Source organism: Leptodactylus fuscus, chromosome 2, assembly GCF_031893055.1.
Source record: "Leptodactylus fuscus isolate aLepFus1 chromosome 2, aLepFus1.hap2, whole genome shotgun sequence".
NCBI classification, from domain to species: domain Eukaryota; kingdom Metazoa; phylum Chordata; class Amphibia; order Anura; family Leptodactylidae; genus Leptodactylus; species Leptodactylus fuscus.
The window spans coordinates 233,305,069-233,323,171 of record NC_134266.1 but is presented as its reverse complement, the minus strand read 5'-3'; the positions used below and the strand labels follow the sequence as shown (position 1 = coordinate 233,323,171).

Here is an 18,103-nt window from a genome sequence, read left to right as displayed (position 1 = left end):
ACTCCATTATAAACAATAAATTGTCTCTCAAACCAGACATTTCACCCGGGACCAGGGGCCGAGGCCTGCAAGTCACTGCTATATTATTTTTACCTTGTATAGATTCATCCGCCTATAGGTCACTCTTTATGATCCTTGTAGAGCCATCTTCACATGTTTATTGGACAAGAAATGATTTATCTAGGAATCTCCATTCTGTCCATGGAAGCCTAGGAACCTTTATTTAGCTAACTTAGGTGTAAAAGCTCATAGTTTTATATGTACTGTATGTATATACAGTATGTGAGATATTATGCATGTAATCAGGAGTTTTCTGGGGGGTGGAGGGATTCCAGGGGGTTGTTGGGAATAATATTAGAGGGATTGAGAGCATATCATGGGGGTGTATTGGTGGGGGAGGGGAGTTCCCCCATAGACACTATAGTGTCCCATATGTGTGCCTACATAGTATCATTTCCTCAGGTCCCATACAATATAATCCCCCCCAGGTCTCACAAAGTATATTTCCTCCAGTTCCCACACAATATAGTGTCCGCCTCCCCAGGATTCCACGCAATATAGTCACACCAGGTTTCACACTGTATAGTGCCCTCAGGACTCCCATAATCTAGTCCCCCCAGGTACATACTATATCATGCTCCATATCCCACACACTACAGTAGTGCCTTGAGTCCACACAGTATGGAGCCCAAGTTGCGAGTGGGAAGTAAGATTCTCAGATCCCCTAAATCTTCTGTGGTCTTGGCACCTATGTCAGTGCACATAAGGGCTCCGAGTCCTAGGACTGGTAATTACTGAGAATAAAACTCTCTATTCACCAATGAGTCCTTCCATCACTACTGACAGAGGAGCTCATTACAGGGGTGTAGCAATAGGGGGCGCAGTTGTAGCAGTTGCTTCTGGGCCCTGGACCTTGGGGGTTCCCAAAGGTCCTTTTGTGTACAATGGTCATGTCTCTGATTCCTAGGAAAAATACTGGTATACGTACAAGAACTCATCTGAGATACGGGAAATGTTGAGCAGATACACCTACATAAACGGATTAACATGCTATATAGATTGTTACATACTAGCTATTGTTCAACTGGCCAAAAGCTTAGCTAAAGTTCTGCATGAAAATCTATTATAAATCTACTATTTTGTGACTGATAAAACATGATGAGCAGATTTATGCATAACATAACAAGATAACGGTCACTGATTAGTCCCGCCCCCTGGACTCCTAAGGCCAGAATAAGCAAGGTCTATCAGTCTTCTCAGTACGGTATGCTGCAGGTGGATCAGACACCATGTTCAACATGACAGATTCCCTTTAATAGAAAACAGTGGCCTGCATTATCCTGCAGATGTCACTATTGCCGTCTATAACACACCTGAAGGACTAGAGAGAAACAGAAGAGTGAATAGAAAATAACATTTTACAATGGTATAATCTGTCATGTCTGAAATATATGATACACTCATAGATGGTAAACTCTCGCCAGCAGGGCGCTCACTCCTATTGTTTGATATGTAAATGTATTTTTAACATTGTAATGTCTATTATTGTCTGTGTCCTCTGATATGTAAAGGGGACTATGCGGAGTATGTTGGTGCCAGATACATATATATATATATATATATATATATATATATATATATATGGTCTTCCAATACATCCTCATATTTTTGAGGCTCATTTAAGCAGAATCGATCCTATTCCTTTCAGTTTTGCAGACCGTGTTCACTGGCCCCAATGAATGGGCGGCATACAGATGACAACCGTGCGCCATCCAATCACAGCCCAGCGACACGCACACGGTCATGTGCATGTCCCCTTACCTGAGCTAGATTAGTAGAATATTCTTGAGCATTATTTCTATCATGTATTTTATGTTTCCTTTTATTCGCAGTGTCTTCACGTGCACATTAATGTATGTGACTACTAGCCATAGGCCCTGGGCACTGCCCTAATGCCCAAATGGTCGTACTACGCCTACTCGCAGCAATTGCTTTTATCTTTCATACAATTACATTGTCACATTCTTTTATCATATTTCTTCATGCAGAATATAATCCCGAATCATTGATATCGTCCCCGTTATGCCAATAATCACATGTAAATGACCTTTCCATAGTAAATGAATGGATGAATACACCGTATACTCTCCATGGCGGAGTTAACATAGAAAGCTAAGTTCTTAGCCACTCCCCAGGATCTTACTGGCTGCAGATCCCAGCTCTTCCCTCCCTAAATCTTGCTTCCAGAGGGGGATCTCCTTGAGCGTAACCCTATCCTGTCCTGTCACCTGCTGAATACCTCTGGCTAGTAGTCTCTTATGTCATGTGTGACACTAGTATGTGTCATTTAGCTGTCGCCTGGAAGTTAGTGGTGCACTGTATCTGTCCTGCCACTATGGTTAACCCTTCAGCACATCTCTGCTCACTACTGCGGTAGGTGCACAAGTCTTCTTGACACTATTGGTAATCTATGTAAACAGTTAGACTTGGGTCTGGAAGGAGGAGGGTGGCATCTGGGTTTTCAAGGGCAAATGTTGTCAACTGTACTTGGCATGGGAAGGGCAAATATCTTACACTGAGATACTGAATTGCTTACCCTTATTGAATGACTTATTGGGGTTTAATGTTTGCTTCAGTAGACTGGCAGTGCCAAGTGCCCGCTGTCCTCATTACATTCCTAGATAATTCCAAGTGATGACAGGAACAGAGGGTTTGTGAACAACTAGTCCTCCAAGAGAGCATGAACTTGGAAGATGTGAAAGCCTTTGTAGTGGAGGGGTTAACTTTGGCTCATTTTCTTAAAGAGCCAGGCAACTCCATGTGATGCATGTGTTGTAGCGGTGATGGTTTTAATGCCTATTGGAAGTCTGAGTTGTTGCGCTTTGGTGGAGAAGGGGTTAAGGACTGTGCGTCAGATGGATGTCAGAGTGACATACCAGCAGTGAAGGTGTTAATTAGGTTGATGATGAGTATTTCTGAGGGTGGAAAGGGCAGGCAGAGTGCACAGATCCCTGGCACTGAAGGGGTGGAATCTGCTCTTGGGATGCTTCGCTTGTGACAGAACAGGCTGCTGCTCTTTGCTTGCACAGGCTGTGGGATGCAGCAATCCATTCATGCAGGGTAAGGAGGATACATTGTGCCCTAAACTACCATTCTGTACAAGCATGGCACCATGAAGCTCCTCTCTGTGTCTACCCCAGCCCTTCCCTCTATCCCTCCATCTGTTCATTACGCCTCTTTCTCTTTTCACCTTCTGCTGCCTTTTTCTGTCTCTGCCTCCACTTTCCTTCCATCTTATCTTTCCTTTGAATTCGTTTCTATTCTTTCTATTTACTGCAATGCCGATAACTTTATTCATCTTTTCGGTATTCTGCTCAGTCCATTGTATCTATATACTCATGCTTATCACCTGCACAGCCCATTGTGTCTATATACTTGTCTACATGTGCAACCATGAGCATCCTTAACCACACTGTACCGTACTCTCATATATAGGATGTATTTGGAAATTATCTGCTATATATAATCCTTTCTTGATGTGCATGGTCTGTTATTTACATAGGACTGCAGGTAAATTCCTCATGATATCCCACAGTCACGTCTGTTATATCTGTATGTAAATATTGAACATTCTGCATCTCAAAATATACAATATTTCTAAAATATTGTAATACTCTATATATCTGTAAATAATTAATATTACCTACTTTGTATTTCACAAACATGTAACCACTAGAGGGCATGGTGAGCATTGTCGAATATTTCATTAGTTTGTACTTGGCAATATCATGTAAATACTGTGAATTCTCTTGATTATTGCATTAAAATTTGCCTAAAAAAATGTCTGCTGTAGGTCTGGTGAAAGACAATGAGTAGTATACATAATGTATGATAAAGATGTAAATCTGGTCTGCATAAGACCATGTAAACCTTCTGACAACCAGCTGATACTTTATTAAAAAGTGGTCTACACTGGGGGTGGTCTTCTCAAAGACAATGACCTGGATAAAATCAGATAAATCTCCTGACAACCTCCTGATGTTGCATTAAAAATGATGGTCATCTTAAAGAGGATGGCAGCTATAGATAATATTTGGTAAAACTGTATATCTGGTCTGCATAACAGAATGATGTTTGGAATATGGTGGTCTTTCAGAGAGATTTCCTGTATGTAGTATCTACATTGCATTTCACAACTATGTGGCCACTAGAGGGCATTGTTCTAAATACTAATCGAAGTGAGCCACATGAGTAATGACTAATGAGACCTATTGACCAGCACTTAGCAGTTTGAAACATGTCAAAGTTTCTTATCCATTTAGCGATGTATTCATACTTATCCATTGTGTACTGCACATGTGTAATACAAATGACCATGGTTTTTCATGTGGTTTTTGGTTTTGGCTAAGACTGGGGTCACACTAGCATTGGGTGACCGTTCATGGACTTTGTCCCCCATTCTGCAAGGATGACTTTTCTCTCCATCAATTTTTGGTGGAAACCCAGTGGACGTCATTAGTCTATGGGGTTTGGGGTTTCCATGGGTAACCACTTTTTAAACGGATAGGATTTTTGGGTTCCCAAGTAGACCCAATAAGTGGAAACTTGAACGCTAGTGTGAACCTAGGGTCACTGTTCAAGAAAACCAGTATGTGAATTCTGAATACACCCTAAGGGTAAGTTCACACGGGGTATTTTGGTCAGCATTTTGAAGGCGGATACGTCCTTAAAATCCTGACCAAAAAGACGACGGCAGTTGAAATCAATGGGAGCCGGTCAGATCTTTTGTTCCGGCTCCCGGAAAAAGAAGCGAGATGCTCATTCTTCAAGCCGTCTCGCCTTGCGGTTCGGCCTCAAGACACTCCCTCCTCCTGACTAGACCCTTTCATTGGGCCTAATCTGGAGCAGAGTGCACGGCTGGATGAGTCACAGCTACACGTTTTTTGGTCCGGAACCTGAGGCGCTTCTGCCTCAGGTTCCGGACCAAAAAACCCCGTGTGAACTAACCCTAACATCTATAGGCTGATGGTATACAACAATTAAATGGGTTTTCAGGACTACAATATTGGTGGCCTATCCTTAAAGGGGTTTTTCAGGCAAAAAATATTAAAGGCCTATGTTAATGATAGGTCACTATTATTGATTCTGTTTAGGTCTGACAGACCATGGAGCAGAAAGTAGATTGCCCTGTTCTCTGTGTAGCAGTCACTGCAGCTTAGCTCCCATTCACATAAATGGGAGCTGATCTGCACTACCTGATCTGACCACTATACAGAGAACAGTGCTGTCTGCTTCCTGCTCATGTTCCTGTGTACGAGCTGCTGAGAACATCTAATCAATATAGTGCCAAGTGCCACAAAACTGATATTAGTGTGCTAGCTTTAGTATATGTAATCAGTATGTTTAGTCTGAAAAACCTCTTTAAAATAGGTCACCAATATCAGATTGGTGGGGGTCCGTCAATTGGTATCTTCATTACTCAGCTGTTTGAAGAGCCTGTAGAGCTTATCAGGTATAGTATCATTATAGGGATCTATTATCAGGGAGGTTTCTTGGTCCTCCAGATAAAATTATTCTAAGGGGCCACCCTTCCGCAACCCCTACAGGCTGGACTATTGCTAGGTTAGAGCCTGGGACCTCCTGAGGAACCTCTGGTGGCCAGTCCAGAGCTGTCTCTGATGTTGATAGTTTGGATGATTAGACTGGGATTTCCGCTGTAATTAAGTCTATATTATATGGACATATTAGAAACATGTGAATCCAGCCTGACACTCATTAACAATTACAGTGATTCAGAACACAAGGTCTTACATACTCCATGCTGCGTCATCACTATTCCGTATCTTGGTCCTTGATCCACCTTAGAGCTTCCAGTCTAATTCTCGCTCACAAACTCCACACTATGACAGTATCACAGGAAAAAGTGACTCTATATGTAGTACCCTAAGGGGCACATTCATCAACCCAATTATGCTACCTTTCCATCGTAATTGCTGTTCCATGCTGAATGTCGTATTTCACAACCCCCTTCACTGCTTTTTCCTACACCTGCAGCATTTTCAAATTAGGTGCGTGTGACTGATTCGTGAAAGTTTTCCATCTGGTTTTTGTACGGGAAAGTGTTGGTGAACTATAGGTATAAACTTGGCAGCAGTATTGCTCAGTTGATGTAAACCAGATTAGGGAATACAGTGTATGCTACAAGGCAGTCGCATACTGTGTTATCATATGGATTCAGTATTGGTAAATATACTGTACCCCTAAAGCTGGGCATACACAGATTAAAGTCAATTGACACAGAGTTGACAGAAAGTCAATCAAATGTGTATGACAGCTCACGTCTAAGGACGTCCCACCAGATAAAATGATTCTGGGGACCCCCTCTAACAAACCCCTATGAAAAGGACTATATTAAGGACTATATTACCTCTCTAATTTGAATGTCTTTGGTGGACCATTATTGTGATAGATCCTTACCCTATCAAAGGCTCCTCTGACAGTCTGCTTGGCCACTAGGACACTTATGGTAGCACCCGAGCAGTGCACCAATGACTAATGTTAAATAGAAGAAGGATCTCAAGTATTTCAACATGCCCAAACAATGCTGTGCAATTTACATTGCAGACCTGAACAGGCACAGATGTGTCACCAAGAAAATTGTAATCAAAGTTATCCCAGTGTTTTTTAGACACTTTCCAAATATGCCTTTGCTTTTCAGCTTTGCAGCTTCAAGCAAATTGCTGTTTTATTTACATGCAAATGAATTCAAAAGGACATTTGGGGCATGTATTATGTTCCCCAGGCTTCACTCTGTGCTGTATTTTACCTTCCCTAACTGCTACCCTGGGCAGCAGTGGAGATTGAAGCCCTGAGATGACAAGAAACAACCCAAAAGCCCTTTGCAGCTAATTGGCAGATGAATAGAACAGCAATTTTCTCTATTGGGCCGGAGACGCCGCAATTTGCCCATGGTGAAAATGCCACGGGAAAAATCGTTGCGTTTTACAGTAACTGCAAAGTGGATGCGACTCATGCGAATCCCATGCCCTCTTAGCGTTTAAAACCGCAGCGCGGACACGCAGCATGTGAATTATATCTACGGAAATACTGGTGTCATTCTGTAGATATAATTGTAACAGATATAATTGTAACAGAAAGTCCGTGGAGGAAAACTCTGCAAACTTTCTGTTCAAAGCTCTGCAGGAAGAACAACAATGCTCTCCCACTGCATTTTTTCCCGCAGTGCTTTATAGCTGTGAATCGTCCCGTGGGGCCTTAACCTAATGGAGCTGCAATGCTGAATAGCAAAGGCATATTTGGAAATTGTCTAAGAACTAAAGTGTACTTGGATTACTTTGATTAAGATTTTTCCTGTGGTGAGACTCCTTTTAAAGGTGCAAACTGACTACTCAATGGGACACCACTGGCTGAAATGGAAAATCATATGGGGTGTTGTCAATAGAAGATACTCTCATTGATTTCAATGGAAGCCGTCTTTTTAGTCAGGGTTTTGAGGCGGATATGGCCTCAAAACCCTGACCAAAAAAACTACGTGTGAACTTACCCTCATTGTGCAAGTAGGACTTTTCTCTCCACTGATTTTGGGCGGAAACCAGGCAGATCCCAAGTGGACCTGAAAAATGGGAACCCAAACCTTAGTGTGAACCTAGCGTAAGAGGAGCTCAGTGGCAAGAACACAAAAGCTGCAGCTCATGTAATTCATTACTTTCCCATGAATGTGTGTCACTGCATATCCCTTGACAGTCTGCTCCTTTGTAGGCGTCTCCAAGAAGACACGTTGTCCACTGAAAATAATTCTACAGCACATGCCAAACCCAAATAAATAAAATATCATAAAATAAAACACGTTCTCTTTTTTCTGATGAGACTTCGGCTAAATCTGCCATTTCCTGTCTCGGGAATTCTAAGTTATTTGGCCGTTCTGAGATTCACTATTGGAATTAATAGACTAAAGTACATTTAGTGCCTTTGAAATCTCAGAGTAATGGAGATGTATTATACCTTTTACTTGGATTACTTTGGGTTCACTGCAAGGTTAAAGTAATGCTCCACATATTTGAGTTAGTTTTAAGGTGTACCCCCTATTAGAACACAACTTTTCATAAATGAATAGTGCAAGTCAATATAAGAAACTTAGTAATATATCTTATTAATGAATAATGCTTCTTTCTCCATTTATTAGGCTTATTTTCTCGCTTTACTTGTGTGTCTCTCTCTTTTTCTGTACCTTGAGCAGGTTCCTACTGCTCCCTCCCCTCTCCATAGACTTCTATGATGGAATATGTGTAGTGTGGATACAGGTTGTATTAGTGATAGGGGGAGGAAAGCAATGCAATAAATGGAGAAGGTGACACATTATATTCACCGCTCATTTACAACTAGAGATACGTTTTAGGGTTTCCTTCACAAAGTGTTATTTTTCAGTATTTTCAGAAAGTCCCATAAATTGAAGGCATATTTCTAGCATTTTTATTCGAACTGCGCTGCAATACTGAGCACAGCTGATAGATAAGAGTGGCGCTATGTCTGGGGGAAAAGCTTTGGCACACCAGCTATTGTAAAACTACAATTCCCAGCATGCATACTCACTCTGCTGTTCTTGAAACTTCCATGGAAGTGAATGGAGCATGTTGGGAGTTGTAGTTTCACAGCAGCGGGAGTGCCGAAGGTTGCTGACCCCTGATCCATGCTATATTTTATTCCATTTTATTGCTGCCATTGTACGGCTGTCTGGCTTGTCTGCCACTATCTTGCCCTATAAGTGGTTAATAGAAGGTTATAAATATATTATGATGCAGCAGTATGCTTCATTACTCATTCATTGTTAGGAAAACCTCTCCGTGTAATGTGAACAGCAAAAAATAACTCATTTCTTAATATAAGAAAGGTGAAAAATGGAGGTGCAATAGTGAAGCCTTAGAAGTGACTCAGATATTGCTGGAAGAAATGAATGTTCTTGAGGTTGTCACACAGAGTATATCGACGTAGTATTCACAGTAAATGTAAAAATATATTGCAGCTTTTTTTTTCTTTATATGAGAAAATGGAAAACTCCAGTGAAGGGAGTCGTGTTTTATTGTGGGATAAAACAAATGAACAGCGGGATGAGGTTGGCGTGAGGTGCCGGCATTGTGATCCTGAATAGTACAGTCATAATCGTGCCGCATTGACATAAAAGTGTGTTTGATGAATTGAGAAGTGACATGGCGGGAGGCAGCAGAAGGAGATACGCGCCACACCAGGCACCGCTGTCCTTTTCCTAGTTACAGGTTGCTGCAATGTCACAAATGTACAGAGCGAGATTCTGAAGCATTTGCTTCCTCCACATAGGAAGAGAAGACTGATTTGTATATGTTATGGCTGTGAAATCTAAGGTTTAGAGGCCCAAGGGGGAAATACTCTGACAACAGACATGGGAACTTGTTCTCTAGGTCTTTCCCAGTCATGTTAGGTCCTGCCTAGGAGACTTTCTTAGCAACGATTGAGTAAAGAAGAAAACATGAGATAGTCTTGACTTGTGGATGACATTGTGCATAGGTGTAACTTGAAGCCCAAGTGCAAAATCTGCAAAAGGACGCTCTTCCTACCATGTGTTATTTTTAACAATGGTGTTCTCGTATGGGGGCAATCTTTGGATTTACTCATGCCCCATGACTATTCAGTGACTATTGCCTGTGCACCCCTAACAGCGATTCTCCTGAATTTATAGAAGTTGTATTATGTATTCATTACATGTCAATGATAAGACCTCATGAGCGTCTCATGGCTATCATTACTTGTAGCTTATGTTTCATTTTGTGAGGTTAAAGAGGACCTTTCATGTCCTCAGGCACATGCGGTTTTATATACCGCTAGAAAACTGGCAGCAAATTGTCGCCTTCCCTGTTATGTGTCCCGGAGCTGGAGATATCCGTCCCCCCCCCTTACTGTACTCGTCCATAGACTAGTACTTGGGGGTGTTCTTCCCAGCTTAGCGTCATCGCTGGGCGGTAAGGAACGCCCCTTCTTGATAGTACAGGGCTACGGACGAGTACTGTCAGGGGGAGGGGGTGTCCATCATAGCCCAGCTAGACTGTCAGGAACTCCCTTCTGACGGTAGGCAGAGATCGGTACCGTTATAACTGTATCGATCTTTAGCCCCGGGGCACATAACGGGAATGCCGACAGTGCTGAATTAAGCTCACTGTCACTGTCTTAACCGCATATGACTTAGGACATGAAAGGTCCACTTTAAGGTCAGTTGTCTCCACTCAATTTTAGCCTATTTTTAAACCCCGCACCCTAAATGTGGACTTCCCTGAGAAGGGAACAAGCTCTTACCTTTTGTATGCGTTCAGGAAATGTAGAGACCTCAAATGTCCTCTAAACGTACTACCCTTAAGCACGTCACCCAGCTGACATGTCATGGTCGGCCTAGTCAACTGTATATCTGTTGAGCAGAACTTTAATGGCTGGACGTCAAAAGATTCAGCACATGATGTATCTGTTTACACAGATGACTTTGTGTATCATGATAGTGATGTCTGGATATTATCTGCCCATAAAGGAGAACCTTCAAGATTACATGTGCGTGGGAGTTTGATCTGGCAAAAATTGAATTACAGGTTTTTGCCAGGAATTATGCTTTAACCTGGCTTAATCTGGTTTTACCTATAAAATAAAGTGCAAATGTTTTAGGCAGGCATGGAGTAAATGATGCAAAGTAGGAATGCTTTAAAAAATAGAAGTATTATTGGTTTATTTTTGCCAAATAACAAAATGAAGAAATGTAACAAAATCTAATAATAAAAAAAGAAATCTTAACCCCATCAGTATTTGGTGTGACCTCCCTTTGCCTTCCATCAATTCTTCTCCATACACTTGCAGACTGTTTTTGAAGGATCTTGGCAGGGAGGTTGTTCTTTAATTCTTGGAGAACTAACCACAGATCTTATGTGAATGTAGGCTTGCTCCAATCCTTCAGTCTCTTCTAGTAAGACCTGACAGACTGGATGATATTGAGATCAGGGCTCTATAGGGGCCATATCATCACTTCCAGGACTCCTCTTCCAAATGGCGGTCACTCCAAATACTGATGGGGTTTAGATTTCCCTTTTCTTCATTCACTTCATTTTTTTTAAATTGATACATAAATTAATACTTTTATTTTAGAAAATATTCTTATTTTGCAGCAGTTTTTGCCACTAAGTTTTCTCTTTACTTCTTGAATTAGTGACCACTGCATAAAGCATGGAGACATTTTTGCAATATTATATATTACAAATATTTACTTGAACTATTGATTTATGCTAAGTTTTTTTGAGAGACACATGCAAATAAACTGATAAATACCCAAATTTTACACCTCATTATCTCTGTTTTAGACACTTATAGCTTGTGCACCTGGTACCCTGAGTGCAGGGCTTGTTAAAAAGGCTGTATGGCTTAATAATGCTAAACTGTGCACCAAAATTTTAGCCATTGCAATGAAATTTTTGCAAAAAATAAAAATAAAAAATTTGGACAGAAACTAAGCCAATAAGTGGTGTAAAGTTAGACCAGGCAGTCTAGAAGTACCACATTATCTAACATTGTTTGATACTCTGGCGTACAAGTTAAGACTGTCTAGTCTGAACTCTGCACTGTCTAAAAATGACAGTTTTAGTTTATCTACCCAAAGACTCTTAAGTTAAGAGTACACTGTCTACCAATAAGTATTTGGACAACATGCAAATGAATATATCTGCGGTCGTGATGTACGTCTCGCCTTAAATAGGAAACAGCACTGTCATTAGTGCATTGGCATTAGTCGCATGCAAGTGCAGAGTTGTCCAATTTCGAGAAAGGGGTAATTGTCGGGTACCACAGAAATGGTTGATTCTTAAAGGACATCGCAAGTGAACTGAATTACTCAAAATTGATAGTGGCCTATGGGATTATGAAGTGGAAGGTGACCGGTGATTGTCGGAATGTGCCCCGAGTTGGCAGACCCCCGAAACTGGGAGATAGAGACCGACGAGTGCTGGCCAGAGAAACCGCATCCAACTGATGGCTCACATACACCAGGAGTTTCACCAGGCATCCAGGAGTATTGTGTATTGTGCATCTGCTGGGTTCTACCAACTATTGAATATGAATAAATGTTGTTTTTCTATTCTACCACAGGTGTCCAAATACTTATTGGTAGACCGTGTATGAACTGTCTTCTGTATAAGTAACCATTTAAGGCTAAGACCCCACGTTGCTTTTGCAGATTTTGCAGTGTTTTTTTGTTGCAAAGCCAATAGTGGATTGATCAGAAAGGAGACGTATAAGAGCTTCCTAGATATGTCCCATTCCTTCTGTAGCCACTCCTGGGTCTGGCTCAAAATACTGCAGCAAAATCTGCAACAAAAAAGCAGCGTTTCTGCAACGTGGGGCCTCCGTCTAAGGCCAAAGCCTCATGTGGCGGAAACACAGCTTTTTTTTTTGTTGAAATACTAAGAATAGGCCATCAACTAAGAAGTCTTGGAAACCCCTTTAAAATATAGACAATGGATATTCTATGATACATGTTCTATTAGCTAATAATAAGAATCATTGCCATCATTGCACACTGTATACTGATATTTTTAGACTGTGCTATAAACATACCAATTATTTTATTATCTACTTTCTAACAGCAAAAATAAGATGTGATGGAAATAATTCTCAACTGCTGGACCAGATGGGCATTATTATAATAATTGCAGGAAAACATCATTAATTCTGCTATTTTATATTTATAGGAAGTAGCAATGTTTATCTTCACTTGTAATGTAACACCATCCTAATATTTTATAATAACGTTATGGAGATTTATGAAAAACAGTTGTCACACCGTATTGTTACATTGTCATCAAATATCCCCCTTAACTTTAGAATCACAGCACATTTATTATGCATGGAATAGAAAAACTCGGAAGAATATATTATTTTATAGGCACCAATTACTAGCAAATGTAACCCGCGGTTGGATGTTGACTCAAGTCCCAATGACAATTTACAGACTAGAGATATAAGCAGCATATAATGTGATTATACAATGTCATTGGATCGACATGTCCTCATGGTTCAATGACAATGCTGGGGAAGAGAAGACCAGACATTTGTACTGGAGAAATGAGTAAATGCAAAAACTGTAGCAACTGAGCAAGCACAAGAAAATTGTAGTTCATTGCAGCAATATATTTTTCTTTGCATGGTCTAACCCAAATTCTGGTGCACTTTACACACAGAGATGGACTCCTTGTTGAGTATATGGATATATTGGCAGAGGCGTAACTTGGAAGTACTGGGCCCAATGCAAAATCTGTAATGGGTGCCCTATGTACTTGGTACCATTTAGAATACTGGTGTATCTTAAGTGGCAGAGGGACTTCTAGGCTCCCTTAGGGCTCAGGGTACTGCTCCACCATTTATAGCTACACCCCTGTATGTTGGCCTTTACCAGTTTTTAGGATGGTATATGGCTAGGTCATTGAATGTGGAACAGGACAGTCTGTGAAAATAGAACTAGAGAGGTTCACTGTATATATAGAAAGGGAAGGAAATTCTGCAGTGAATGACATCAAAGTGTTGGACACCTTGTCTATGGTCTTACAGGAGGGGTAAATGATAATTTTGTGTTTTCTCTATAATTTAATAGTTTGTTAGAACAGAGATGGCGCTGTAGCAAAACACAGAATGTGATGCTTCCAGGTCTGTGGAGTCGGTAGGCCAAACCACCAACTCTAACTCTTAGGGCTCATTCACACGGAGTAAACGCCAGCTTATTCTGAACGTAAAACACGTTCAGAATAAGCGGCGTATAAAGCAGTTCCATTCATTTCTATGGGAGCCGGCATACGAGCGCTCCCCATAGAAATGAATGGGCTGCTTCTTTCACTACGAGTACTCCCATTGAAGTGAATGGAAAGTGCCCGCGTGTACGCTCCGGCATGAGCAGAGCTAGCCGTACACGTGGGCACTTCCCATTCACTTCAATGGGAGTGCTCGTAGTGAAAGAAGCAGCCCATTCATTTCTATGGGGAGCGCTCGTATGCCGGCTCCCATAGAAATGAATGGAACTGCTTTATACGCCGCTGATTCTGAACGTGTTTTACGTTCAGAATAAGCTGGCGTTTACTCCGTGTGAATGAGCCCTTACTCTGCTACTATTACACAGCCCCGTTCTAACTATTGTTCTGACACTCAAAGTCCTTTATAAATGGCTGACAACCATGAGCAGACAGACTTAGGAAAACTGCTCTGATTCACAAAAAAATCTAGTGACTGAATTGTAAGGAAAAGAAATGTGCAATAAACTGTGCACTTAAAGGGGCTCTATCACTGGGAAAAGTAATTTTTAACTAATCACATGCTTGCATAGGCTTTAGAAAGTCTATTTCATACCTACCTTTAGCATGTAGATTGCCTCAGTGGTCTCTGAATAAGTCAGTTTTTATTCATATGCTAATGAGCCTCCAGCCAGCGCAGGAAGTTCCCAGCAGCCTCCTCTCTCCTATTATCTACTATGTGTGAGAAGCAAACAGGAAGCTGAGTCATCATCAGCAGCAGCCTGTGCATAGGAAACAACAGGGAGAGGTGTGCACGATGTATCGTGCACCAGACTAATTAGCATATGAATAAAAACGGACTTATTCAGAAACCACTGAGGCAATCTACATATTAAAGGTAGGTGTGGAATAGACTTTCTAAAGGCTATGCAAGGATGTGATTAGTTAAAAATGACTTTTCCTAGTGATAGAGCCCCCTTAATTCAATACCAATAATTGTATTATAATGTGAAAAAAGGATTTGATTTTGAAGATGGAGTCAGAGTTGGTAACATTATTCCACCTACAGCTGTTCCAACTCTGACTCCACAATTCCGGCACCCCAGCCCTTGTTGCTTCACTATACCCCATGATAAATTTGGTGCAGTCTAAAGTTTGTACTGTCGTACCTTTAGACCGTGTTAGTAAATCTTTCCCTTTATCTACAATCTAATCTGCATTTTTGATGTGACAGATTCAATAATAGTTTCTGTATCCCATAGCTGTAAGGGTAAGTTCACACAGGGTTTTTTGGTTAAGATTTTGAGGCCTCAAAATCCTGACCAAAAAGACGGCCCCCCATTGAAATCAATGGGAGAGGCTCAGGAGTTTTTTTCCGGCTCCTGGAAAAAGATGCAAGGTGCTCATTCTTCAGGCTGTTTTGCCTCGCAGTTCGGCCTGAAGACACTCCCTCCTCCGGACTAGGCCCATTCATTGTGCCTAATCCGAAGCAGAGTGTGCGAGGGGATGCCGGTACAGTGCTTTTGGCTTTTGGACCACAAAACTCCATCTGAACTTACCCTAAGGCTGCATTCACACAACACTGATTCATGCCCGTGTGACATTTGTGTTTTTAATAGACATCCCCAATGGCAATGGCTAGTTACAGGTAAAACTGAGGTATGACCTTCAAATTCAAGCAACCTTGGCCACCACGGGTAGATGGAAAATTTACCAACTCCGACAAAACAAATTGATTATTTTTAATTTTATGATCCAATTATTAACAATATATAATTAATTTGATGTATAGCTTGTTACATATTTACTTTCATAGGAATTCAATCATTGGCTTTGTAATGAATTCGAGGGTCTTTAGTGTTTGTCTGTCCATGGCTGTCAGAGATAGAGCAGGAGTTGCGCTGGGCTGGTTTCTATAGGGTAATGTAGAATGTTATATAAATAATGACTTTTTACATGTTGTTTTATAAATGACATATAAGTGTGAACAGCTCCATGGAGACATGGGGGTGCCACTTGTTTCGCTCAGCACAAGGAACCAATAAACATATGGTTTTCCTACTACAATTTCTTCTTATTAAGCTAGGTTGTGGTTATAAAGTGTTCAGCGTCTTGGCAACATCTTCATAATTAGCATTTTTTTTTTTTTTATTCATCTCATCCAACCACAGCCATGTCTTCCAGTACAGTGACCTAGAACAGTGCTAGGTCGAACATAACTTTTTCACATTATTTTCATAGTCTTAGCAGGTTTCCAAATTACACCTCTACTATTACACAGCAGATGTGCTTGGTCTATCCATAGCAACATCCGTCACCAATCCATGTGGATCGGGGCTGGATTAATGTACGAGACAGTGATGCTGGGGGGTGGGGGGATTACCAACATCAAATAATCCAACCTTTTGGATTAATTCTCTAAACCAGCTTTAGCTTTTCTCTGAAATCATCCATTTCCAGTGCAGTAATACAGTATTCATGTTGTGATGACAATATGGCACTTCTCTGAACTGATACCCCCCAGGGCTTGCTCATACTAAACATTCGTGTATGGATTACAGTCCAAGGATGGACGCCTACACCAATGTCACACTGGATCAGCTTTGAGAATTAGAATAGATATTGCGGCATTGACAAACGCTCAGTTTAATAGACCGTTTGCTGAATATCCAACCTAATTACATGCATCTTACTCTTATTACTGGAGACAATTATGTCATGTTATGTGGTGAATATTGACCTTGCATTCCAGTGCAGAGAGACAGATGGACTACTTGGCTTTATTTCCATAATGGACCGTTTAGACAAGTAGAAACTGGACGTAAATTTGGTGCTATATATTATTTTTGTTGCTCATTTACAGTGTACTGGTGCAGTATATAAACGGATAATATAGAATCCAGATATCAGCTACCACTGGGTTCATTTGGCATTTTCAGTCTAAAACATCAGACATCCAACGGATCACATTATAGTCAATATTGTCTCTTGGGTATCATTGGTGTCCTGTCCATGTCCATTGTTCTGGTTCTCTGATAGACCAGAGCAACAGACACTCAGGCACAAATGTAAATGTAGAAACAATTCAATCCATATTCTGTTTTTGGTAAAATTGTAAACCACATGAATAAGGATGTTATTGATGTCCATGTTGAGTCTTGCATGAAGTCTCAGATGTCTGTATTGTGGTAGATTTTATGGCCACAAAACTCCATCCCTCCAGCCCTAAAGGTTTTACAGACCCAACCTGAGATCATCTTAGAACCCAATGGTAATCTATATTTGTTGTCGTGGAACCAGGGTGTTACATCTGTTATATAAACTGTAAGCCGATGGCTGGTCAGGTAATGGAGGGGATGTACATCTCACCCAGACTACTAAGGTGGGTGAGATGAGAAAACTCCAGAAAGTTTCTCAGCAGATGACTATTGTCTGCTGAGGGTTATGTCAAAGTTCTGGTTACTGGGCTGGATTTTTAGGAATGGCAGTTAGGTTTGTAGTGGGACCTGTCATTCCACCCCCCTCCAGTCCACACTTTGGGGATGTTCCGGCAGCGACTCAACTGCAGAGAGTCTCCTCGTCAAGGGAGGCTTAAGAAGCCAGCTCCAGCAGCAGACTGTGGGCAGAGCTTGGCTGGAGAGCCAACAGAGAGGTCATATTTTTGGAGCTGTGTCCTGAATGATTCTACTGGCTTTTGATTTCTGTTATCCTAGATGAGGTAACCTATTCTATGTTTAGTTAGAGCCTAGCCGGGCAGGTATTTATTTTTGTATTGTTTCCTTTTGTTGCTGCACTACTTTTTTGAGTGAAAATAAAACTCTACCTTTGTTTTGGACTAAAAGAAACTGGACTTTTGTGTCTATGCCACCCCACCTAGCAACCCCAGACCCTGACAAAACCTAAAACTAATCCATTGTATGGTCCTCTGAAACTGGTCTATAGTGTCAGTCAAGGAGACCTGTATTTACCCTAGTTTTCTCTGCTGGCCTCCATACCATCACACCATGTTTAAGCACCCACTGGACTAAGCCCAGAATGATCTTGGATTTTCAATATCAGATGAGTTTGTACCAATTAGAAGTTTTCCATAGAGTTAAGTTCTCAAGTTACAATGGCTTCAACTTACACTGGCGGTGCCACAACCCATTATTATTGTAGCTTGAGGGACTGTTGTACATTGATTTACTTAGCTCCTCCTGCTCTAGTATGAAGCCTTTATTTTCATGGAGACCGGTTTACTTTAATATTAGACCTCTAAGGGGATTGTCTAGAATAGTACAGCAACCAATGCAAGGATTCAGTTCACT

The 18,103-nt window shown here is 41.1% G+C and overlaps 1 protein-coding gene across 4 annotated transcripts in view; it reads left to right on the top strand.

The window, feature by feature from the left end:
• The window catches only part of ZNF385A (zinc finger protein 385A), a 255,673-nt gene that overhangs the window by 176,586 nt on the left and 60,984 nt on the right, over positions 1–18,103 (top strand). The window contains exon 1 of one of the 4 annotated variants that reach the window (XM_075265838.1): positions 1,800–2,433. The exons of 2 other annotated variants lie outside the window; for them this stretch is intronic. The gene's annotated coding sequence lies outside the window, so the exon portion shown is untranslated. Of the gene's footprint in view, positions 1–1,799; positions 2,434–2,790; positions 3,121–18,103 lie in introns of those variants that run through there. One more of the 4 variants, XM_075265839.1, reaches the window with a different exon arrangement.